At 40.5% G+C, this 17,846-nt stretch overlaps 12 non-coding genes across 12 annotated transcripts; all 12 read right to left on the minus strand.

Annotated features, from left to right (window-relative positions):
• Positions 1-790: 790 nt before the first annotated feature.
• Positions 791-873, minus strand: TRNAL-UAA (transfer RNA leucine (anticodon UAA)). Its single transcript has one exon. It is a non-coding gene; the product is annotated as a tRNA-Leu (tRNA).
• A 333-nt stretch (positions 874-1,206) lies between these two features.
• Positions 1,207-1,289, minus strand: TRNAL-UAA (transfer RNA leucine (anticodon UAA)). The gene has a single exon. It is a non-coding gene; the product is annotated as a tRNA-Leu (tRNA).
• Positions 1,290-3,032: 1,743 nt separating this feature from the next.
• On the minus strand, positions 3,033-3,115 carry TRNAL-UAA (transfer RNA leucine (anticodon UAA)). The gene has a single exon. It is a non-coding gene; the product is annotated as a tRNA-Leu (tRNA).
• A 299-nt stretch (positions 3,116-3,414) lies between these two features.
• On the minus strand, positions 3,415-3,497 carry TRNAL-UAA (transfer RNA leucine (anticodon UAA)). Its single transcript has one exon. It is a non-coding gene; the product is annotated as a tRNA-Leu (tRNA).
• A 1,742-nt stretch (positions 3,498-5,239) lies between these two features.
• Positions 5,240-5,322, minus strand: TRNAL-UAA (transfer RNA leucine (anticodon UAA)). Its single transcript has one exon. It is a non-coding gene; the product is annotated as a tRNA-Leu (tRNA).
• Positions 5,323-5,621: 299 nt separating this feature from the next.
• On the minus strand, positions 5,622-5,704 carry TRNAL-UAA (transfer RNA leucine (anticodon UAA)). Its single transcript has one exon. It is a non-coding gene; the product is annotated as a tRNA-Leu (tRNA).
• Positions 5,705-7,433: 1,729 nt separating this feature from the next.
• TRNAL-UAA (transfer RNA leucine (anticodon UAA)) lies at positions 7,434-7,516 on the minus strand. Its single transcript has one exon. It is a non-coding gene; the product is annotated as a tRNA-Leu (tRNA).
• A 299-nt stretch (positions 7,517-7,815) lies between these two features.
• Positions 7,816-7,898, minus strand: TRNAL-UAA (transfer RNA leucine (anticodon UAA)). Its single transcript has one exon. It is a non-coding gene; the product is annotated as a tRNA-Leu (tRNA).
• Positions 7,899-9,639: 1,741 nt separating this feature from the next.
• On the minus strand, positions 9,640-9,722 carry TRNAL-UAA (transfer RNA leucine (anticodon UAA)). The gene has a single exon. It is a non-coding gene; the product is annotated as a tRNA-Leu (tRNA).
• Positions 9,723-10,021: 299 nt separating this feature from the next.
• TRNAL-UAA (transfer RNA leucine (anticodon UAA)) lies at positions 10,022-10,104 on the minus strand. Its single transcript has one exon. It is a non-coding gene; the product is annotated as a tRNA-Leu (tRNA).
• Positions 10,105-11,843: 1,739 nt separating this feature from the next.
• On the minus strand, positions 11,844-11,926 carry TRNAL-UAA (transfer RNA leucine (anticodon UAA)). The gene has a single exon. It is a non-coding gene; the product is annotated as a tRNA-Leu (tRNA).
• Positions 11,927-12,225: 299 nt separating this feature from the next.
• Positions 12,226-12,308, minus strand: TRNAL-UAA (transfer RNA leucine (anticodon UAA)). Its single transcript has one exon. It is a non-coding gene; the product is annotated as a tRNA-Leu (tRNA).
• Between the last annotated feature and the right edge of the window lie 5,538 nt (positions 12,309-17,846).

The raw sequence follows: 17,846 nt of genomic DNA on the forward strand, positions 1-17,846 counted from the left end.
AAAGCATGGGACCCAGTTAAAAGGCGTCCATGCTGGATCCTGGCTATCATAATACTGACACCATAATCATACCCACCAGCCATAATAACTGCACCAAAATGCCAACAGAGGTGGGATTAACAGCATGAAAATACTGACACCTAGAATTCTGAATGTCCTCTCAGCAGGATGTAATCTTGTCCTGCCACAGGGAGGGGGGAGGTTAGGTTTAGGCATTAGAAGGGGGGTTACGGTGTAGGGACAGGTAGGTTAGAGTTAGGTACCAGGGAGGGAGGGTTTGGTTTAGTCACTTAGAAGAGGAAGTTAGTGTTAGACACCAAGCAGGGAGCATTAGCTTTAGGCATTGGGGAATGGAGGGTTAGTGTTAGGCATCCCGGGGAGGGTAAGGTTTAGGCACCCAAGGAGAGGGTGTAAGGGTTAGACACCCAAAAGGGAGGATTAGGGTTAGGGCAGGGAACATGGAAGGGTTATGGTATTAACTGCAGGGCTGTCAGGATTTTAATGGTCAGGTTGCTGATGTCGGTATTCTGACCATAGGCATCCAGTCCATCAGGATTACATTCTGAACCCCATTGCATATGTATATGTTAATGTGCATGGTCAACTTTTATCCAAACTTTGTACTGTTTGGAGTCTAAATTATTACATAAGTTTATTTGCACTGTCACATTTCAATGCTTTTGTGGAACATGTATGGTAGTTTACAAATGTAAACAAAATGACTTTTGTACATTTCCCTATTCGATTATATTGTTCCTTGTACATATTTAGGAATCCGAAATTAAATACATACCAGAAGTGGGGTTTGAACCCATACGGATATATATCCATTGGATCTTAAGTCCAATGCCTTAACCACTCGGCCACCCTGGTATGTTGCTCTGGGGACTTTCATGGCAAATACTATTGCACTATTCATGTTTATTTTCCTGTGCATTGTTAACTTTGAACCGCTTGGAGTTTAAAATATTACATAACTTTTGGTATTTTAATGGATATTATGATATCATTGTTTCTTTTCTTCATAGAAAGCCAGGTTCTTTGAAAAAATGGATTGAAAATATTTTTTTAGCAATGTAATTTAAATTACATTGCTAAAAAAATATTTTCAATCCATTTTTTCAAAGAACCTGGCTAATTTTGAGAGTTTTCCCTAATTGCCGAAATCTTCATCGTAAATATTTAGTTAGCTGAAATTAAAATGCATACCAGAAGTGGGGATCGAACCCACGCGGATATGTATCCATTGGATCTTAAGTCCAACGCCTTAACCACTCGGCCATCCTGGTGTGATTGTCATGTCAAATACTATTGCAAAGCATATATATCTTTTAATGTGCATGGGCAATTATTCAGCAAACTTTATACTGCTTTGACTGTTACTTATTACATAAGTCTGGTAATTGTTGTTTTTTTTTAAAGTATGATACTTATATTTCTATTCTTCACAAGTAAGGCTCTTATGAATAAAAAGTTTTATAATAATTCCATATTTGTTTAAAGACATTAATTTTCACCACATTTCGAACTGCTCATCTATCAAGACTGTCCTTTCTTTTGAATGATTACAAGCAACATTTGTAGATAGTTGCTATCATTCTTTTTTGCCCTGTCACATGTCAAGGATTTTGTGGAACAAGTATGGTGGTTTACAAATGCAAGCAACATTAACTTTTGTACAGGTCCTTAATTAATAAAGTTATTCCTTGTACATATTTAGGAATCTGAAATTAACATGCATACCATAATTGGGGATTGATCCCATGCAGATATATATCCATTGGATCTTAAGTTAAATGCCTTAACCATGCAGCCATCCTGGTGTGGTGCCCAGGAGCTTTTCATGGCAAATACTAATGCACTATTCATGTTAATTATGATGTGCATGGTTAACTTTGTACTGTTTGGAGTTTAAAATATTACATAACTGGGTATTTTAATGGATATTAGGATATCATTGTTAACTTACTTTAGAGAAAATCAGTTTCTTTGGAGAAAATGGATTGAACATATTTATTTTATCAAAGTACTGTTGCTTAAGTTATTGACTTTCACCATAGTTTGAAAGTTTTCCCTAATTGACAAATTCTTCCTCATTTGGTTAGCTGAAATTGAAATACAAACCAGAAGTGGGGATCTATCCCATGCAGATGTAAATCCATTGAATCTTAAGTCCAACACCTTAACCACTCGGCCATCCTGATGTGAGGCTTTTGACATTTTCATGGCAAATACTTTTGCAAAGCATGGGACCCAGTTAAAAGGCTTCCATGCGGGATCCTGGCTATCATAATACTGACACCATAATCATGCCCACCAGCCATAATAACGGCACCAAAATGCCAACAGAGGTGGGATTAACAGCATGAAAATACTGACACCTAGAATTCTGAATGTCCTCTCAGCAGGATGTAATCTTGTCCTGCCACGGGGAGGGGGGAGGTTAGGTTTAGGCATTAGATGGGGGGTTACGGTGTAGGGACAGGTAGGTTAGAGTTAGGTACCAGGGAGGGAGGGTTTGGTTTAGTCACTTAGAAGAGGAGGTTAGTGTTAGACACCAAACAGGGAGCATTAGCTTTAGGCATTGGGGAATGGAGGATTAGTGTTAGGCATCCCGGGGAGGGTAAGGTTTAGGCACCCAAGGAGAGGGTGTAAGGGTTAGACACCCAAAAGGGAGGATTAGGTTTAGGGCAGGGAACATGGAAGGGTTATGGTATTAACTGCAGGGCTGTCAGGATTTTAATGGTCAGGTTGCTGATGTCGGTATTCTGACCATAGGCATCCAGTCCATCAGGATTACATTCTGAACCCCATTGCATATGTATATGTTAATGTGCATGGTCAACTTTTATGCAAACTTTGTACTGTTTGGAGTCTAAATTATTACATAAGTTTATTTGCACTGTCACATTTCAATGCTTTTGTGGAACATGTATGGTAGTTTACAAATGTAAACAAAATGACTCTTGTACATTTCCCTATTCGATTATATTGTTCCTTGTACATATTTAGGAATCCGAAATTAAAATACATACCAGAAGTGGGGTTCGAACCCATTTGGATATATATCCATTGGATCTTAAGTCCAACGCCTTAACCACTCGGTCATCCTGGTATGTTGACCTGAGTATTTTCATGGCAAATACTATTGCACTATTCATGTTTATTTTCCTGTGCATTGTTAACTTTGAACCGCTTGGAGTTTAAAATATTACATAACTTTTGGTATTTTAATGGATATTATGATATCATTGTTTCTTTTCTTCATAGAAAGCCAGGTTCTTTGAAAAATCGGATTGATAATATTTTTTTAGCAATGTATTTTAAGTTAATGATTTTCACAGAATTTTGAGAGTTTTCCCTAATTGCCGAAATCTTCATCGTAAATATTTAGTTAGCTGAAATTAAAATGTATACCAGGAGTGGGTATCGAACCCACGCGGATATGTATTCATTGGATCTTAAGTCCAACGCCTTAACCACTCGGCCATCCTGGTGTGATTGTCATGGTTAATACTATTGCAAAGCATATGTATCTTTTAATGTGCATGGGCAATTATTCAGCAAACTTTATACTGCTTTGACTGTTACTTATTGCATAAGTCTGGTAATTGTTGTTTTTTTAAAAGTATGATACTTATATTTCTATTCTTCACAAGTAAGGCTCTTATGAAAAAAAAGTTTTATAATAATTCCATATTTGTTTAAAGACATTAATTTTCACCACATTTCGAACTGCTCATCTATCAAGACTGTCCTTTCTTTTGAATGATTACAAGCAACATTTGTAGATAGTTGCTATCATTCTTTTTTGCCCTGTCACATGTCAAGGATTTTGTGGAACAAGTATGGTGGTTTACAAATGCAAGCAACATTAACTTTTGTACAGGTCCTTAATTAATAAAGTTATTCCTTGTACATATTTAGGAATCTGAAATTAACATGCATACCATAATTGGGGATTGATCCCATGCAGATATATATCCATTGGATCTTAAGTTAAATGCCTTAACCATGCAGCCATCCTGGTGTGGTGCCCAGGAGCTTTTCATGGCAAATACTAATGCACCATTCATGTTAATTATGATGTGCATGGTTAACTTTGTACTGTTTGGAGTTTAAAATATTACATAACTGGGTATTTTAATGGATATTAGGATATCATTGTTAACTTACTTTAGAGAAAATCAGTTTCTTTGGAGAAAATGGATTGAACATATTTATTTTATCAAAGTACTGTAGCTTAAGTTATTGACTTTCACCATAGTTTGAAAGTTTTCCCTAATTGAAAAAGTCTTCCTCATTTGGTTAGCTGAAATTGAAATACAAACCAGAAGTGGGGATCTATCCCATGCAGATGTAAATCCATTGAATCTTAAGTCCAACACCTTAACCACTCGGCCATCCTGATGTGAGGCTTTTGACATTTTCATGGCAAATACTTTTGCAAAGCATGGGACCCAGTTAAAAGGCTTCCATGCGGGATCCTGGCTATCATAATACTGACACCATAATCATGCCCACCAGCCATAATAACGGCACCAAAATGCAAACAGAGGTGGGATTAACAGCATGAAAATACTGACACCTAGAATTCTGAATGTCCTCTCAGCAGGATGTAATCTTGTCCTGCCACGGGGAGGGGGGAGGTTAGGTTTAGGCATTAGATGGGGGGTTACGGTGTAGGGACAGGTAGGTTAGAGTTAGGTACCAGGGAGGGAGGGTTTGGTTTAGTCACTTAGAAGAGGAGGTTAGTGTTAGACACCAAACAGGGAGCATTAGCTTTAGGCATTGGGGAATGGAGGATTTGTGTTAGGCATCCCGGGGAGGGTAAGGTTTAGGCACCCAAGGAGAGGGTGTAAGGGTTAGACACCCAAAAGGGAGGATTAGGGTTAGGGCAGGGAACATGGAAGGGTTATGGTATTAACTGCAGGGCTGTCAGGATTTTAATGGTCAGGTTGCTGATGTCGGTATTCTGACCATAGGCATCCAGTCCATCAGGATTACATTCTGAACCCCATTGCATATGTATATGTTAATGTGCATGGTCAACTTTTATGCAAACTTTGTACTGTTTGGAGTCTAAATTATTACATAAGTTTATTTGCACTGTCACATTTCAATGCTTTTGTGGAACATGTATGGTAGTTTACAAATGTAAACAAAATGACTCTTGTACATTTCCCTATTCGATTATATTGTTCCTTGTACATATTTAGGAATCCGAAATTAAAATACATACCAGAAGTGGGGTTCGAACCCATTTGGATATATATCCATTGGATCTTAAGTCCAACGCCTTAACCACTCGGCCATCCTGGTATGTTGACCTGAGTATTTTCATGGCAAATACTATTGCACTATTCATGTTTATTTTCCTGTGCATTGTTAACTTTGAACCGCTTGGAGTTTAAAATATTACATAACTTTTGGTATTTTAATGGATATTATGATATCATTGTTTCTTTTCTTCATAGAAAGCCAGGTTCTTTGAAAAATCGGATTGATAATATTTTTTTAGCAATGTATTTTAAGTTAATGATTTTCACAGAATTTTGAGAGTTTTCCCTAATTGCCGAAATCTTCATCGTAAATATTTAGTTAGCTGAAATTAAAATGTATACCAGGAGTGGGTATCGAACCCACGCGGATATGTATTCATTGGATCTTAAGTCCAACGCCTTAACCACTCGGCCATCCTGGTGTGATTGTCATGGTGAATACTATTGCAAAGCATATGTATCTTTTAATGTGCATGGGCAATTATTCAGCAAACTTTATACTGCTTTGACTGTTACTTATTGCATAAGTCTGGTAATTGTTGTTTTTTTAAAAGTATGATACTTATATTTCTATTCTTCACAAGTAAGGCTCTTATGAATAAAAAGTTTTATAATAATTCCATATTTGTTTAAAGACATTAATTTTCACCACATTTCGAACTGCTCATCTATCAAGACTGTCCTTTCTTTTGAATGATTACAAGCAACATTTGTAGATAGTTGCTATCATTCTTTTTTGCCCTGTCACATGTCAAGGATTTTGTGGAACAAGTATGGTGGTTTACAAATGCAAGCAACATCAACTTTTGTACATGTCCTTAATTAGTAAAGTTATTCCTTGTACATATTTAGGAATCTGAAATTAACATGTATACCAGAATTGTGGTTTGATACCATGCAGATATATATCCATTGGATCTTAAGTCAAATGCCTTAACCATGCAGCCATCCTGGTGTGGTGCCCAGGAGCTTTTCATGGCAAATACTAATGCACCATTCATGTTAATTATGATGTGCATGGTTAACTTTGTACTGTTTGGAGTTTAAAATATTACATAACTGGATATTTTAATGGATATTAGGATATCATTGTTTACTTTCTTTATAAAAAATCAGTTTCTTTGGAGAAAATATTTTTTGATCAAAGTACGGTAGCTTAAGTTATTGACTTTCACCATAGTTTGAAAGTTTTCCCTAACTGACAAATTATTCCTCATTTGGTTAGCTGAAATTGAAATACAAACCAGAAGTGGGGATCTATCCCATGCATATGTAAATCAATTGAATCTTAAGTCCAACACCTTAACCACTCGGCCATCCTGATGTGAGGCTTTTGACATTTTCATGGCAAATACTTTTGCAAAGCATGGGACCCAGTTAAAAGGCTTCCATGCGGGATCCTGGCTATCATAATACTGACACCATAATCATACCCACCAGCCATAATAACGGCACCAAAATTCCAACAGAGGTGGGATTAACAGCATGAAAATACTGACACCTAGAATTCTGAATGTCCTCTCAGCAGGATGTAATCTTGTCCTGCCACGGGGAGGGGGGAGGTTAGGTTTAGGCATTAGAAGGGGGGTTACGGTGTAGGGACAGGTAGGTTAGAGTTAGGTACCAGGGAGGGAGGGTTTGGTTTAGTCACTTAGAAGAGGAGGTTAGTGTTAGACACCAAGCAGGGAGCATTAGCTTTAGGCATTGGGGAATGGAGGGTTAGTGTTAGGCATCCGGGGAGGGTAAGGTTTAGGCACCCAAGGAGAGGGTGTAAGGGTTAGACACCCAAAAGGGAGGATTAGGGTTAGGGCAGGGAACATGGAAGGGTTATGGTATTAACTGCAGGGCTGTCAGGATTTTAATGGTCAGGTTGCTGATGTCGGTATTCTGACCATAGGCATCCAGTCCATCAGGATTACATTCTGAACCCCATTGCATATGTATATGTTAATGTGCATGGTCAACTTTTATGCAAACTTTGTACTGTTTGGAGTCTAAATTATTACATAAGTTTATTTGCACTGTCACATTTCAATGCTTTTGTGGAACATGTATGGTAGTTTACAAATGTAAACAAAATGACTCTTGTACATTTCCCTATTCGATTATATTGTTCCTTGTACATATTTAGGAATCCGAAATTAAAATAAATACCAGAAGTGGGGTTCGAACCCATGCGGATATATATCCATTGGATCTTAAGTCCAACGCCTTAACCACTCGGCCATCCTGGTATGATGCCCTGGGGACTTTCATGGCAAATACTATTGCACTATGCATGTTTATTTTCCTGTGCATTGTTAACTTTGAACCGCTTGGAGTTTAAAATATTAAATAACTTTTGGTATTTTAATGGATATTATGATATCATTGTTTCTTTTCTTTATAGAAAGCCAGGTTCTTTGAAAAAATGGATTGAAATTATTTTTTTAGCAATGTAATTTAAGTTAATGATTTTCACAGAATTTTGAGAGTTTTCCCTAATTGCCGAAATCTTCATCGTAAATATATAGTTAGCTGAAATTAAAATGCATACCAGAAGTGGGGATCGAACCCACGTGGATATGTATCCATTGGATCTTAAGTCCAACGCCTTAACCACTCGGCCATCCTGGTGTGATTGTCATGTCAAATCCTATTGCAAAGCATATATATCTTTTAATGTGCATGGGCAATTATTCAGCAAACTTTATACTGCTTTGACTGTTACTTATTACATAGGTCTGGTAATTGTTTTTTTTTTTAAAGTATGATACTTATATTTCTATTCTTCACAAGTAAGGCTCTTATGAATAAAAAGTTTTATAATAATTCCATATTTGTTTAAAGACATTATTTTCACCACATTTCGAACTGCTCATCTATCAAGACTGTCCTTTCTTTTGAATGATTACAAGAAACATTTGTAGATAGTTGCTATCATTCTTTTTTGCCCTGTCACATGTCAAGGATTTTGTGGAACAAGTATGGTGGTTTACAAATGCAAGCAACATCAACTTTTGTACATGTCCTTAATTAATAAAGTTATTCCTTGTACATATTTAGGAATCTGAAATTAACATGCATACCAGAATTGGGGATTGATCCCATGCAGATATATATCCATTGGAACTTAAGTCAAATGCCTTAACCATGCAGCCATCCTGGTGTGGTACCCAGGAGCTTTTCATGGCAAATACTAATGCACTATTCATGTTAATTATGATGTGCATGGTTAACTTTGTACTGTTTGGAGTTTAAAATATTACATAACTGGGTATTTTTATGGATATTAGGATATCATTGTTAACTTACTTTAGAGAAAATCAGTTTCTTTGGAGAAAATGGATTGAAAATATTTTTTTTATCAAAGTACTGTAGCTTAAGTTATTGACTTTCACCATAGTTTGAAAGTTTTCCCTAATTGACAAATTCTTCCTCATTTGGTTAGCTGAAATTGAAATACAAACCAGAAGTGGGGATCTATCCCATGCAGATGTAAATCCATTGAATCTTAAGTCCAACACCTTAACCACTCGGCCATCCTGATGTGAGGCTTTTGACATTTTCATGGCAAATACTTTTGCAAAGCATGGGACCCAGTTAAAAGGCTTCCATGCGGGATCCTGGCTATCATAATACTGACACCATAATCATACCCACCAGCCATAATAACGGCACCAAAATGCCAACAGAGGTGGGATTAACAGCATGAAAATACTGACACCTAGAATTCTGAATGTCCTCTCAGCAGGATGTAATCTTGTCCTGCCACGGGGAGGGGGGAGGTTAGGTTTAGGCATTAGAAGGGGGGTTACGGTGTAGGGACAGGTAGGTTAGAGTTAGGTACCAGGGAGGGAGGGTTTGGTTTAGTCACTTAGAAGAGGAGGTTAGTGTTAGACACCAAGCAGGGAGCATTAGCTTTAGGCATTGGGGAATGGAGGGTTAGTGTTAGGCATCCCGGGGAGGGTAAGGTTTAGGCACCCAAGGAGAGGGTGTAAGGGTTAGACACCCAAAAGGGAGGATTAGGGTTAGGGCAGGGAACATGGAAGGGTTATGGTATTAATTGCAGGGCTGTCAGGATTTTAATGAACAGGTTGCTGATGTCGGTATTCTGACCATAGGCATCCAGTCCATCAGGATTACATTCTGAACCCCATTGCATATGTATATGTTAATGTGCATGGTCAACTTTTATGCAAACTTTGTACTGTTTGGAGTCTAAATTATTACATAAGTTTATTTGCACTGTCACATTTCAATGCTTTTGTGGAACATGTATGGTAGTTTACAAATGTAAACAAAATGACTCTTGTACATTTCCCTATTCGATTATATTGTTCCTTGTACATATTTAGGAATCCGAAATTAAAATACATACCAGAAGTGGGGTTCGAACCCACGCGGATATATATCCATTGGATCTTAAGTCCAACGCCTTAACCACTCGGCCATCCTGGTATGTTGCCCTAGGGACTTACATGGCAAATACTATTGCACTATTCATGTTTATTTTCCTGTGCATTGTTAACTTTGAACCGCTTGGAGTTTAAAATATTACATAACTTTTGGTATTTTAATGGATATTATGATATCATTGTTTCTTTTCTTCATAGAAAGCCAGGTTCTTTGAAAAAATGGATTGAAAATATTTTTTTAGCAATGTAATGTAAGTTAATGATTTTCACAGAATTTTGAGAGTTTTCCCTAATTGCCGAAATCTTCATAGTAAATATTTAGTTAGCTGAAATTAAAATGCATACCAGAAGTGAGGATCGAACCCACCCGGATATGTATCTATTGGATTTTAAGTCCAACGCCTTAACCACTCAGCCATTCTGGTGTGATTGTCATGTCAAATACTATTGCAAAGCATATATATCTTTTAATGTGCATGGGCAATTATTCAGCAAACTTTATACTGCTTTGACTGTTACTTATTACATAAGTCTGGTAATTGTTGTTTTTTTAAAAGTATGATACTTATATTTCTATTCTTCACAAGTAAGGCTCTTATGAATAAAAAGTTTTATAATAATTCCATATTTGTTTAAAGACATTCATTTTCACCACATTTCGAACTGCTCATCTATCAAGACTGTCCTTTCTTTTGAATGATTACAAGCAACATTTGTAGATAGTTGCTATCATTCTTTTTTGCCCTGTCACATGTCAAGGATTTTGTGGAAGTATGGTGGTTTACAAATGCAAGCAACATCAACTTTTGTACATGTCCTTAATTAATAAAGTTATTCCTTGTACATATCTAGGAATCTGAAATTAACATGCATACCAGAATTGGGGATTGATCCCATGCAGATATATATCCATTGGATCTTAAGTCAAATGCCTTAACCATGCAGCCATCCTGGTGTGGTGCCCAGGAGCTTTTCATGGCAAATACTAATGCACTATTCATGTTAATTATGATGTGCATGGTTAACTTTGTACTGTTTGGAGTTTAAAATATTACATAACTATGTATTTTAATGGATATTAGGATATCATTGTTAACTTACTTTAGAGAAAATCAGTTTCTTTGGAGAAAATGGATTGAACATATTTTTTTTATCAAAGTACTGTAGCTTAAGTTATTGACTTTCACCATAGTTTGAAAGTTTTCCCTAATTGACAAATTCTTCCTCATTTGGTTAGCTGAAATTGAAATACAAACCAGAAGTGGGGATCTATCCCATGCAGATGTAAATCCATTGAATCTTAAGTCCAACACCTTAACCACTCGGCCATCCTGATGTGAGGCTTTTGACATTTTCATTGCAAATACTTTTGCAAAGCATGGGACCCAGTTAAAAGGCTTCCATGCGGGATCCTGGCTATCATAATACTGACACCATAATCATACCCACCAGCCATAATAACGGCACCAAAATGCCAACAGAGGTGGGCTTAACAGCATGAAAATACTGACACCTAAAATTCTGAATGTCCTCTCAGCAGGATGTAATCTTGTCCTGCCACGGGGAGGGGGGAGGTTAGGTTTAGGCATTAGAAGGGGGGTTACGGTGTAGGGACAGGTAGGTTAGAGTTAGGTACCAGGGAGGGAGGGTTTGGTTTAGTCACTTAGAAGAGGAGGTTAGTGTTAGACACCAAACAGGGAGCATTAGCTTTAGGCATTGGGGAATGGAGGGTTAGTGTTAGGCATCCCGGGGAGGGTAAGGTTTAGGCACCCAAGGAGAGGGTGTAAGGGTTAGACACCCAAAAGGGAGGATTAGGGTTAGGGCATGGAACATGGAAGGGTTATGGTATTAACTGCAGGGCTGTCAGGATTTTAATGGTCAGGTTGCTGATGTTGGTATTCTGACCATAGGCATCCAGTCCATCAGGATTACATTCTGAACCCCATTGCATATGTATATGTTAATGTGCATGGTCAACTTTTATGCAAACTTTGTACTGTTTGGAGTCTAAATTATTACATAAGTTTATTTGCACTGTCACATTTCAATGCTTTTGTGGAACATGTATGGTAGTTTACAAATGTAAACAAAATGACTCTTGTACATTTCCCTATTCGATTATATTGTTCCTTGTACATATTTAGGAATCCAAAATTAAAATACATACCAGAAGTGGGGTTCGAACCCACGCGGATATATATCCATTGGATCTTAAGTCCAACGCCTTAACCACTCGGCCATCCTGGGATGTTGACCTGAGTATTTTCATGGCAAATACTATTGCACTATTCATGTTTATTTTCCTGTGCATTGTTAACTTTGAACCGCTTGGAGTTTAAAATATTACATAACTTTTGGTATTTTAATGGATATTATGATATCATTGTTTCTTTTCTTCATAGAAAGCCAGGTTCTTTGAAAAAATGGATTGATAATATTTTTTTAGCAATGTATTTTAAGTTAATGATTTTCACAGAATTTTGAGAGTTTTCCCTAATTGCCAAAATCTTCATCGTAAATATTTAGTTAGTTGAAATTAAAATGTATACCAGGAGTGGGGATCGAACCCACGCGGATATGTATTCATTGGATCTTAAGTCCAACGCCTCAACCACTCGGCCATCCTGGTGTGATTGTCATGGCGAATACTATTGCAAAGCATATGTATCTTTTAATGTGCATGGGCAATTATTCAGCAAACTTTATACTAGAGATGAGCGCCTGAAATTTTTCGGGTTTTGTGTTTTGGTTTTGGGTTCGGTTCCGCGGCCGTGTTTTGGGTTCGAACGCGTTTTGGCAAAACCTCACCGAATTATTTTTGTCGGATTCGGGTGTGTTTTGGATTCGGGTGTTTTTTTCAAAAAACACTAAAAAACAGCTTAAATCATAGAATTTGGGGGTCATTTTGATCCCAAAGTATTATTAACCTCAAAAACCATAATTTACACTCATTTTCAGTCTATTCTGAATACCTCACACCTCACAATATTATTTTTAGTCCTAAAATTTGCACCGAGGTCGCTGTGTGAGTAAGATAAGCGACCCTAGTGGCCGACACAAACACCGGGCCCATCTAGGAGTGGCACTGCAGTGTCACGCAGGATGTCCCTTCCAAAAAACCCTCCCCAAACAGCACATGACGCAAAGAAAAAAAGAGGCGCAATGAGGTAGCTGTGTGAGTAAGATTAGCGACCCTAGTGGCCGACACAAACACCGGGCCCATCTAGGAGTGGCACTGCAGTGTCACGCAGGATGGCCCTTCCAAAAAACCCTCCCCAAACAGCACATGACGCAAAGAAAAAAAGAGGCGCAATGAGGTAGCTGACTGTGTGAGTAAGATTAGCGACCCTAGTGGCCGACACAAACACCGGGCACATCTAGGAGTGGCACTGCAGTGTCACGCAGGATGTCCCTTCCAAAAAACCCTCCCCAAACAGCACATGACGCAAAGAAAAAAAGAGGCGCAATGAGGTAGCTGTGTGAGTAAGATTAGCGACCCTAGTGGCCGACACAAACACCGGGCACATCTAGGAGTGGCACTGCAGTGTCACGCAGGATGTCCCTTCCAAAAAACCCTCCCCAAACAGCACATGACGCAAAGAAAAAAAGAGGCGCAATGAGGTAGCTGTGTGAGTAAGATTAGCGACCCTAGTGGCCGACACAAACACCGGGCCCATCTAGGAGTGGCACTGCAGTGTCACGCAGGATGTCCCTTCCAAAAAACCCTCCCCAATCAGCACATGATGCAAAGAAAAAGAAAAGAAAAAAGAGGTGCAAGATGGAATTATCCTTGGGCCCTCCCACCCACCCTTATGTTGTATAAACAAAACAGGACATGCACACTTTAACCAACCCATCATTTCAGTGACAGGGTCTGCCACACGACTGTGACTGATATGACGGGTTGGTTTGGACCCCCCCCAAAAAAGAAGCAATTAATCTCTCCTTGCACAAACTGGCTCTACAGAGGCAAGATGTCCACCTCATCTTCACCCTCCGATATATCACCGTGTACATCCCCCTCCTCACAGATTATCAATTCGTCCCCACTGGAATCCACCATCTCAGCTCCCTGTGTACTTTGTGGAGGCAATTGCTGCTGGTCAATGTCTCCGCGGAGGAATTGATTATAATTCATTTTAATGAACATCATCTTCTCCACATTTTCTGGATGTAACCTCGTACGCCGATTGCTGACAAGGTGAGCGGCGGCACTAAACACTCTTTCGGAGTACACACTTGTGGGAGGGCAACTTAGGTAGAATAAAGCCAGTTTGTGCAAGGGCCTCCAAATTGCCTCTTTTTCCTGCCAGTATAAGTACGGACTGTGTGACGTGCCTACTTGGATGCGGTCACTCATATAATCCTCCACCATTCTATCAATGTTGAGAGAATCATATGCAGTGACAGTAGACGACATGTCCGTAATCGTTGTCAGGTCCTTCAGTCCGGACCAGATGTCAGCATCAGCAGTCGCTCCAGACTGCCCTGCATCACCGCCAGCGGGTGGGCTCGGAATTCTGAGCCTTTTCCTCGCACCCCCAGTTGCGGGAGAATGTGAAGGAGGAGATGTTGACAGGTCGCGTTCCGCTTGACTTGACAATTTTGTCACCAGCAGGTCTTTCAACCCCAGCAGACCTGTGTCTGCCGGAAAGAGAGATCCAAGGTAGGCTTTAAATCTAGGATCGAGCACGGTGGCCAAAATGTAGTGCTCTGATTTCAACAGATTGACCACCCGTGAATCCTTGTTAAGCGAATTAAGGGCTGCATCCACAAGTCCCACATGCCTAGCGGAATCGCTCCGTGTTAGCTCCTTCTTCAATGCCTCCAGCTTCTTCTGCAAAAGCCTGATGAGGGGAATGACCTGACTCAGGCTGGCAGTGTCTGAACTGACTTCACGTGTGGCAAGTTCAAAGGGCATCAGAACCTTGCACAACGTTGAAATCATTCTCCACTGCACTTGAGACAGGTGCATTCCATCTCCTATATTGTGCTCAATTGTATAGGCTTGAATGGCCTTTTGCTGCTCCTCCAACCTCTGAAGCATATAGAGGGTTGAATTCCACCTCGTTACCACTTCTTGCTTCAGATGATGGCAGGGCAGAATCAGTAGTTTTTGGTGGTGCTCCAGTCTTCTGTACGTGGTGCCTGTACGCCGAAAGTGTCCCGCAATTTTTCTGGCCACCGACAGCATCTCTTGCACGCCCCTGTCGTTTTTTAAAAAATTCTGCACCACCAAATTCAAGGTATGTGCAAAACATGGGACGTGCTGGAATTTGCCCATATTTAATGCACACACAATATTGCTGGCGTTGTCCGATGCCACAAATCCACAGGAGAGTCCAATTGGGGTAAGCCATTCCGCGATGATCTTCCTCAGTTGCCGTAAGAGGTTTTCAGCTGTGTGCGTATTCTGGAAAGCGGTGATACAAAGCGTAGCCTGCCTAGGAAAGAGTTGGCGTTTGCGAGATGCTGCTACTGGTGCCGCCGCTGCTGTTCTTGCGGCGGGAGTCCATACATCTACCCAGTGGGCTGTCACAGTCATATAGTCCTGACCCTGCCCTGCTCCACTTGTCCACATGTCCGTGGTTAAGTGGACATTGGGTACAACTGCATTTTTTAGGACACTGGTGAGTCTTTTTCTGACGTCCGTGTACATTCTCGGTATCGCCTGCCTAGAGAAGTGGAACCTAGATGGTATTTGGTAACGGGGGCACACTGCCTCAATAAATTGTCTAGTTCCCTGTGAACTAACGGCGGATACCGGACGCACGTCTAACACCAACATAGTTGTCAAGGACTCAGTTATCCGCTTTGCAGTAGGATGACTGCTGTGATATTTCATCTTCCTCGCAAAGGACTGTTGAACAGTCAATTGCTTACTGGAAGTAGTACAAGTGGGCTTACGACTTCCCCTCTGGGATGACCATCGACTCCCAGCGGCAACAACAGCAGCGCCAGCAGCAGTAGGCGTTACACGCAAGGATGCATCGGAGGAATCCCAGGCAGGAGAGGACTCGTCAGACTTGCCAGTGACATGGCCTGCAGGACTATTGGCATTCCTGGGGAAGGAGGAAATTGACACTGAGGGAGTTGGTGGGGTGGTTTGCGTGAGCTTGGTTACAAGAGGAAGGGATTTACTGGTCAGTGGACTGCTTCCGCTGTCACCCAAAGTTTTTGAACTTGTCACTGACTTATTATGAATGCGCTGCAGGTGACGTATAAGGGAGGATGTTCCGAGGTGGTTAACGTCCTTACCCCTACTTATTACAGCTTGACAAAGGGAACACACGGCTTGACACCTGTTGTCCGCATTTCTGGTGAAATACCTCCACACCGAAGAGCTGATTTTTTTGGTATTTTCACCTGGCATGTCAACGGCCATATTCCTCCCACGGACAACAGGTGTCTCCCCGGGTGCCTGACTTAAACAAACCACCTCACCATCAGAATCCTCCTGGTCAATTTCCTCCCCAGCGCCAGCAACACCCATATCCTCCTCATCCTGGTGTACTTCAACACTGACATCTTCAATCTGACTATCAGGAACTGGACTGCGGGTGCTCCTTCCAGCACTTGCAGGGGGCGTGCAAATGGTGGAAGGCGCATGCTCTTCACGTCCAGTGTTGGGAAGGTCAGGCATCGCAACCGACACAATTGGACTCTCCTTGTGGATTTGGGATTTCAAAGAACGCACAGTTCTTTGCGGTGCTTTTGCCAGCTTGAGTCTTTTCAGTTTTCTAGCGAGAGGCTGAGTGCTTCCATCCTCATGTGAAGCTGAACCACTAGCCATGAACATAGGCCAGGGCCTCAGCCGTTCCTTGCCACTCCGTGTGGTAAATGGCATATTGGCAAGTTTACGCTTCTCCTCCGACAATTTTATTTTAGGTTTTGGAGTCCTTTTTTTTCTGATATTTGGTGTTTTGGATTTGACATGCTCTGTACTATGACATTGGGCATCGGCCTTGGCAGACGACGTTGCTGGCATTTCATCGTCTCGGCCATGACTAGTGGCAGCAGCTTCAGCACAAGGTGGAAGTGGATCTTGATCTTTCCCTAATTTTGGAACCTCAACTTTTTTGTTCTCCATATTTTATAGGCAGAACTAAAAGGCACCTCAGGTAAACAATGGAGATGGATGGATTGGATACTAGTATACAATTATGGACGGACTGCCACGGTTAGGTGGTATAAAAAAACCACGGTTAGGTGGTATATAATACAATTATGGATGGACGGACTGCCTGCCGAGTGCCGACACAGAGGTAGCCACAGCCGTGAACTACCGCACTGTACACTGGTTGATAAAGAGATAGTAGTATACTCGTAACAACTAGTATGACGACGGTATAAAGAATGAAAAAAAAACCACGGTTAGGTGGTATATATTATAATACAATTATGGTTGGACGGACTGCCTGCCGAGTGCCGACACAGAGGTAGCCACAGCCGTGAACTACCGCACTGTACACTGGTTGATAAAGAGATAGTAGTATACTCGTAACAACTAGTATGACGACGGTATAAAGAATGAAAAAAAAACCACGGTTAGGTGGTATATATTATAATACAATTATGGTTGGACGGACTGCCTGCCGAGTGCCGACACAGAGGTAGCCACAGCCGTGAACTACCGCACTGTACACTGGTTGATAAAGAGATAGTAGTATACTCGTAACAACTAGTATGACGACGGTATAAAGAATGAAAAAAAAACCACGGTTAGGTGGTATATATTATAATACAATTATGGATGGACGGACTGCCTGCCGAGTGCCGACACAGAGGTAGCCACAGCCGTGAACTACCGCACTGTACACTGGTTGATAAAGAGATAGTAGTATACTCGTAACAACTAGTATGACGACGGTATAAAGAATGAAAAAAAAACCACGGTTAGGTGGTATATATTATAATACAATTATGGTTGGACGGACTGCCTGCCGAGTGCCGACACAGAGGTAGCCACAGCCGTGAACTACCGCACTGTACAGTGGTTGATAAAGAGATAGTAGTATACTCGTAACAACTAGTATGACGACGGTATAAAGAATGAAAAAAAAACCACGGTTAGGTGGTATATATTATAATACAATTATGGTTGGACGGACTGCCTGCCGAGTGCCGACACAGAGGTAGCCACAGCCGTGAACTACCGCACTGTACA

This window comes from Pseudophryne corroboree, unplaced genomic scaffold (assembly GCF_028390025.1).
Source record: "Pseudophryne corroboree isolate aPseCor3 unplaced genomic scaffold, aPseCor3.hap2 scaffold_513, whole genome shotgun sequence".
Taxonomy (NCBI): Eukaryota; Metazoa; Chordata; class Amphibia; order Anura; family Myobatrachidae; genus Pseudophryne; species Pseudophryne corroboree.